The following is a 7,917-nucleotide window of genomic DNA, read 5'->3' on the forward strand; positions in this document are numbered from 1 at the left end:
AAGAGGACATTTTAGTGAATATTGAAATTGTTTGGTTTTATACTTTTTATATATTTTTATGCCCCAATACAAAAAAGGGAAGGAGGCAACAAAAGACTTTTTTAACATGATACAAAGGACAACTTGAGCAGTTAATTGCTTTAACACTTGAGACATCAAGTCATTAGCATTTTGTTGTTTAGGCAGTGAAGCCACCCTAGACCAAGTATCCTGAAAACAACTCTTCCCTAGGTAACCTTCAATTACAAAAGAAGTAACAGATGTAAACTTAAATATGCCGACCATCTGTCAGAATGGAATAAATCTATTTGTATGAGCTATCTTAATGGTCAGAATAACCAAGTAAAGACATCCTGAGTTTGGACGTGAAGCTACACTTGTCCACCATTTTGAGCAACCTCCAACTCACTATCAGAAAAGGTGGCAATATGCTCACGTTTTTGGGCCTTTGCACATAGGCAAATGACTTTTTCACAAATTAGTTCCTTTTAAAGTTGGGTGTTAACTGAGGCACAAGTTCTAAATGGTCTCAAAAACCCAGAGTCAGGGAATCCTCGTCCTCATTGTCGCCATGCCCGCCTACATTAGCCAGTGGTCCAGGCAACTGAGCCTGCAGGAGGTGGACGAGCGTCCCCAGCACGGGCTGTGGGTCGCCTACGCCGGGGTGGAGGTGGACGAACTGGGCAAAGTGCTGACGCCCACCCAGGTTCCGAATAGGCCCTGCAGCATTTCGTGGGATGGCCGTGACCCAGGGAAACTTTAAACCCTGGTCCTCACCGACCCAGATGCTCCCAATAGGAAGGACCCCAAATTCAGGGAGTGGTACCATTTTCTGGTGGTCCACATGAAGGGCAATGACATCAACAGCAGCAAGATCCTCTCTGATTACGTGGGCTCTGGGCCTCCACCTTTATGTCTGGCTGGTGTATGAACAGGACAAGCCACTGAAATGTGACGAACTCATCCTCAGCAACATGTCAGGAGATCATTCTGGTAAGTTCAAGCTGGTGGCCTTCCGCAAGAAGTATCACCTGGGAGCCCCGGTGGCGGGCAAACGTTACCAGGCAGAGTGGGACGACTACATGCCCAAGCTGTATGAGCAGCTCTCTGGGAAATGGAGGAGCCATAGAGACCAGCGGTCCTGGGGACCCCCACAGTATTGTCAAGTTGTACAAAGCATGCTGTTTCTCCTCCTTCCTTCCTACCCCCTCACAGGGAGTCCTGAGCTGTGCTAGGATAGAGGTAGAGAATGACTTCCCGCTGCTTATCTTTATGATTCTAATAATCGTATCCAGGTTTATGTTTGCTCGAATTTAGGCTCCATCTAGGGGGGTGTTTGTTGTTTTGATGGAGTCCTTGTGTTGTTAATTTAAGACTTGCAACTCTGAAAAGTAAAGACACTCTGCTCCACGTGAGGATGAGGGCTAGTGTTGTCTGTACGTGGTTTGACAAGGACTCGCCCAGAACCAGGCACGGTGGCATCTTCTGAGATGTGTTTTTAGAGTTCTGTCCCCCTGAGATAACCCAAGGCTTCCATTTCAGCTGGGGCAGGCTGCTGCACAGGTGTTGGTGTCCTGTAGCTCTAAAGAACAGGGCTACTGTGCTGAGGCAAAGCCCCAGAGAAAGGGCTAAGTCTTGCTTCTCAGTAGTGTGAGCCAAAGTTCCTAAAGTTGCTAGGTGTGTTAATATTGTCTGTGCATCATCAAATAAAAATAAAGGCATTGGATTCAGGGGAGGAAAAAAAACAAACCAAAACCCAGAGTCAGATAGTGAGGTAAATGCTGAAAGATCAGAGAAAAAGGAACCAGCCAGATCCAACTCTTACCTTGCTAATTCCTTCAGCCAAAAAAGAACTAAAACTCCTATTTTCTTCTTCCTTATATTCCTCTTTCTATCCAGCCATATCCTTTCCTATCTGTCTGTACTTCTATAGTTAATTTGTGGCTAGCTCGGTCCTCTAACCTTCAGACAAATTTTATTTATTAGAGTACAAACAAAAGATCACTACAGGATAAGGCGACCCAGTAGGAGTAAAAAATGGTCACAAAAGCAGGCAAAAAATTCAGAGAGCTTCTGGTCCCGTTGTTAGAAGACCCACAAGAAGACCAAGCTATACAACCATGGCAAGTATACAAAGGGCCGAGGTCACACACATTCATGCTCCCTGATTGTTAGTTCAGTTTTTTTTTTTTTTTTTTGAGCCCCTATGAGCCCAAGTTAGTTTTCTGGTGGTGTCCTTGACCCCTCTGGCTCATTAAATTCTTCTTTCCTATATTGCACAGGATTTCCCAAGTTCCACTTAATGTTTGGCTGTGAGTCTCAGCATATGCTTCCATCAGTTGCTGGGAGAAGCCTTAGTGGTAACAACTTTACTATGTAGCAATCTATAAGTACAGCAGAGTTTCAGCAGGAATCACTTCATTGATTTTTATTGTCAGTCATGTTTGGTTCTATCCCGTGTCTCTAACTGTCCACATTTTGGGTACTTGTCCTCCAGGCAGTGTCATGGGTGGGGTCTGTATTATGGCATGGATCTCAAGTTGTACCAATCTTGTTTGGTTACACCCACAAGTTCTGTGACACCTTTACCTCAGCACATTTTGCAGGCCAGAAAAAATTTACATCAAAGATTTTGTGGATGGGTTGGTGTCCCAATACCTCCACTGAAAGACTTTCCTAATTACGGAAGATGGCTATGTCAGGCTTTCTATGACCCCATTAACAGAAGTCTTAGCTAGTGTCACTCACATAGAGTCCTGGGAATATCTATTGCACTGGGTTTATACCTTGCTATAACATGAGGGTCTGCTTGTTGGGGTTTCTGTCCTGCCCAGTTCCCATAGCTGGTAAGCACCAAAGAAAATTACACAGAGGTCTCCATAAGTTATACACTGATTGGCCCATTATTTCAGGCTTCATATTAGCTCTTATAACATATATTAGCCCATTATTCTAGTATATGTTAGCCACATGGCTCGGTACTTTTTTCAGCAGAGCAGGTCACGTCTTGCTTCTTTGGTGTCTGGACAGGACTGGGGAGGAATGGGCTTCCTCCTTCCCTGAATTCTTCTGTTCTCCTTGACCCACTTCTACTTCCTGTCTGGTTGTCCTGCCTATACTTCCTGCCTGGCTACTGGCCAATCAACATTTATTTAAAATGTAATTGACAGAATACAGAATTGTCCCTCACCACCTTGCCCATGAAATGACTTCTAATTCTAGTTGTCTCTCCCAGTATTCTCTCTCCACCAATCCATCAATAACCTGATCCCTCTTGTTTTTATCTCCACATGTTACCAGTCAACCCTAGATACCTATGTTATTTGATATAATGGATAACCATGATAGAATCTACAGATCTAGAGAGGCTAAGTAACAAGGGCTCAAGTAATTCTTCAATGATCTCCCTGGAAGGGGTAATATAATTCTGTGTCTTTGAAATCTGTACTACTCTAGGATGTATTCCAAGAATCATACCAATTTTGCAAATAGACGAAGAGGGAAACAGGTAGAAAGTGGATAATAGAAGCCTCTGAGATGCACGAGTGTGAAAGGCCAGGTCACTAATGTTAAAATCTTTCCAGGTGCTACTCCAATATAATCCAAATGGCTCTAATTTTTCTAAATGATGATAACATAGTGGGCAAGATGGAAATATATTTTTCGGTGTTCTCAGACTCTCATCATTAAAGACACAGTAAGCTATTTTTATCATCCCTTTAATATTTTGAGACTATCATTACATGCATGCCACCCCCCTTTTCATTGATCGTTGTTACATGTATATATGCAAAGGCACGATAACTGTCCAACCCCCTTATTAAAATTTCCTATATATGTGAATTATAGTCATGGTGAATTTAATGTTGTCAAGTCTTAGTTATTCGGGAATTTTTATTAATCAGTCAGGGACAATTGTTGGAAGAATTGTGATACCACACATTCATTATTCAAATATGGTATTTCATTATTTTCTCCCATTTGAAGCATCTCCCCCCTCATCACCAAATTAGTTGCTTAATCCCAGCAACATCCTGTCATTCTTACTAGCTTTCTTTCTGTAAAACGTTTTTTCTTTCTCTCTTCTTTCCATGGAAAGTGCTTTGAGGCCTGCACTAAATTCCTATAGTGGATGCTGTAGGTATAGCAGTGGAGTGCATGGGTACCACTCTGTCTTCCTGGTGTGAATGTCTAGTGTAGAAAACCTGCATCAAAGACTCATTCAAACTTTATGCTTCTGTATTAATGGGCAGCACAGTGCCGAGGATATGTAACTTGATCTCTAAGAACAGAGAAGAGATTCCTAATTTAATTATGAATTCTCATACAATTTTGTGTCCAATGCCAGATTTGCACTTAATAATATCAATAGGGCCATTTGTACAAAATGGACTTTACTTAAGATTTACTTAAGATTATTAGATATTATTGTATAGGATTATGTGATTTCACAGTTCTTAATGAGATAAAAAGAAAATGAGTGATTGGTAACCAAAACTATTGCTTTCATTATTATCATAAAATTCAAAGAATATTAGGATGGTTGTGACCTATAATTTGTAATAAGTTTAAATTAAATTTAATACTTCTCATTACTCACTTTTTAAATTAAAAGTGAGGTCTTCTCAATTTTCTTAGTGTACACTAACCATCTGAAACTATCTAGGAAATGAGAGAGTAATATGCTTGTAACAATGATAATCAAGGAAGAAACTATAAACTTGAGAATTGGGGGCATAGGAATGTTTTATGGAAGGGAAGTTGAAGGAGAAGTGATATAATTCTATTTCAACAAAAACATACACAAAATCACATATGCATGATATATGTTTGTTATTCTGAACACATTGCACTGGTTTTCTGCCTGTAGCTACAACTTCTCTAACCACAGACTCAGATAAGAGGCATTTTTTTTCAAACCTATACTGGTTTTGAAAAAAAAATTCCCTGAAGGACTAATGCAGGACTAAGTTTCTTGAAAAGAAAGTGGTCTCTTTAAGAGAAATGTTGTAATGGTAAACACGTAGAATTTATTATCTTTTATGATGAGTTAAAAATGACAATCCAAACCTTTGTTTATTATTTCTTGGGAATAGACAGAGTAGAGAGCTCTAGGGAAGAGTTCATCCTCCCAGGAACAATTCACTGGGTACATTCTCCGATGAAGAGGTTTGCATCTATGCAACCTTTTTAAAGTTACAAGTGCCAAAAGAAGCACTGGATGGTAAATTTTGTATTGTTTAAGTCAATTTCTGGAGAGGTTGATATTTAACAAAACAATAATAGGCACACACTGGTAGAATGTTTGCCCAGAATGTGTAAGATCATGGCTTTACTTTGCACTGCACTAGCAAAACCTCATGACAACAAGAAAGTGCATCAAAATTTCAGCAGGTATGCTAAGGGATGGGAAGAAAATAATGGAGATCATGGCAGAACATTATTTTATGTACGTATCCAAACTCAACACACACACACACGGAGGGGGGGTGGTGGGTTTCATTATGTGATTTTCATGCACATTGTTAGCACATTTTCCTCCCCCACTCACTTCTTCTTCCATATCACGTGTTCTATTATGCTGTTTAAAATTATGTTTCCTTTCCTAAACTTTTTATGACCTATTTATTTTTCCATTCAAATATTCCCCTTTCCTGTTTAATGAGCTACACTACACACCCACACTCAGAGAGAAGGAAAGAGAGATAAATATACAAAGAAGTAAAACAACTACAGAAACAATGCTACCTCCATTTGTTCTAATTAATAAATAGGCAAATAAAATGAAAAATTCCTTATCAGAAAAAATACCAACAGTGAGTAAACATCTTCAAAAGTGAGCAAAAACCTATGAAAAACCTATGTCATCGGGTAAATCAAAATTAAAAGAATTGAGTGATTGTTTCACCTGACTTAGAATAACTAACATCAAGAAACAAACATTGGTGAAGCTGAGATAAAAGAGGAAGGAAGCTTTATCAACTGTTGGTGAGAATCTAATCTTTCTCAGGCATTGTAAAGATTTACCCAGTCTTATCATTCCTGGGTACATATCTGATGGACTCTATATCTTATCACTCAGAGTCTTATTTATTTATTTTTGTTACTTATTATTCATAGCAGCTAGGAGATGTACACTGTGTAGATGCCCATGAAAGGTAAATGGAAAGCAAAATGAAATTATGATGCTTATAGGAAAATTCATGGAATTAGAAATTATAATAAATGAATTATCCCAGGTTCAGACAAAAAAATAGTTCATTTTCACATAGTGGAACATTCTTTTAAGAAAATTCTATTACAGATGTTTTTGGAAACACAATGTGGATTTTTGATATATTCATTGTACAAAGCAATGTTACATAACTATATTTTAAATTATATGCTTTAATTATACTCATTATCCACCTCCATTTACTGGTCCTCATATTCATTCCTTCCTATAATATATTTTAAGTTAGAAAAGCAAATTCAATGATTTTTAAGTCAAAAGGACTGTGAAAAAAATTTTAATTGGTAATTAGAGTATCTTTGATAGACTTCTTTCCTTTTATTTTCATATATAAAGTATTCCATGTTAGATCTTATGTCTAATTAGTATTAAAGTAACAATATATAATTTTTGATAGTTCAATAATTAGCATCTTTTTAATTTTACAAATATTTTTATAATTTGGCAAGAATGAAATGTGAATGTAATGAAGTAAGGCATAACAATTTATACTTCGTAAAGTGAATCATGATCGGAATGTGAATTAGAAATGTTGGCATATATGAAAATATGCACAGGGAGTCACATATAATTTCTTTTTAGGAAATTACCTCTATTGCTTTTGAACCTGACTAAAATCAAGTATAGGAGAGATTAGTTCAAAAATAAACTGATACTTTTCTTAATGAGTATGACTCACGAATACAAAAATACAATAGATAAAGTCTTGGATTAGTCTGAATTTAAAACTTAACATAGGAATATATTCCAGTTGAAATTATCCTTTTATTTATTTTTTTTAAGTATGATGATGAGGTGGTGGTAAGGTGGCTCAGTGTTTAAGAGCACTGGATGTTTTTCCAGAGGTCCTGAACTCACTAACTTGCAACCACTTGGTTGCAACCAAGTGGGGGTCTGATGACCTTTTCTGAAATGTGGGTATTCAAGCAGATAGAGCCCTCATATTTTAATTAATTAATTAATTAATTAATACACAGTAAATAAAAACGAAAAGAAATCTTAAAAATACAATATGAATATTAGTAGAAATTCATATATAGGAAAAATACAAAGCTAGTAAATATGCCATGATATGTAGGAGCAATAAATATTTTGTTTTATTTTTAATGTGCTGGCAGTATATCCAAATACTATCTACCAGAATATATTAATAATCCTTCCTGCCATTAGATTAATCCCACAAAGCTCTGACAGGATATGTCCAGTATTGTTTATGACGTTTTTTATGAACCAGGTAGTGGAATAAGTTGTGTCAAACAGAATAAGAGTAATTATTGTTGATACATAATGTAATTACGAATAACGTATTGGATACAAATGAAGAGGGACATTTTAACCTTCACATGAATCAAATGATATGTCTACATGCCATTTATTCTCCTAGCAAGTGTTCCCATGAATCCCAGTGACAACAGGAGAGAAAAATGCTCTAATGCGAGTTCATCACAAATTAAAACTGCTTTTCTCAGAAGAAAGAGGAACAGTGTTCCCTAAGAAATTTTTTTTGTTTGTTTGTTTTTGAAACAGGGTTTCTCTGTGGCTTTGGAACTTGTTCTGGAACTAGCTCTTGTAGACCAGGCTGGCCTCAAACTCACAGAGATCCTCCTGCCTCTGCCTCCCAAGTACTCGGATTAAAGGCGTGCACCACCACCGACCAGCTGAAAGATATTTTTTCTTAACAAAAA

General features: G+C 37.6%; 1 pseudogene; it reads left to right on the forward strand.

Annotated features, from left to right (window-relative positions):
• Positions 1 to 571: 571 nt before the first annotated feature.
• On the forward strand, positions 572 to 1,235 carry LOC101999027 (annotated as a pseudogene).
• The last annotated feature ends 6,682 nt before the right edge of the window (positions 1,236 to 7,917 follow it).

The sequence above is a fragment of the Microtus ochrogaster genome, unplaced genomic scaffold (genome assembly GCF_000317375.1).
Source record: "Microtus ochrogaster isolate Prairie Vole_2 unplaced genomic scaffold, MicOch1.0 UNK39, whole genome shotgun sequence".
NCBI classification, from domain to species: Eukaryota; Metazoa; Chordata; class Mammalia; order Rodentia; family Cricetidae; genus Microtus; species Microtus ochrogaster.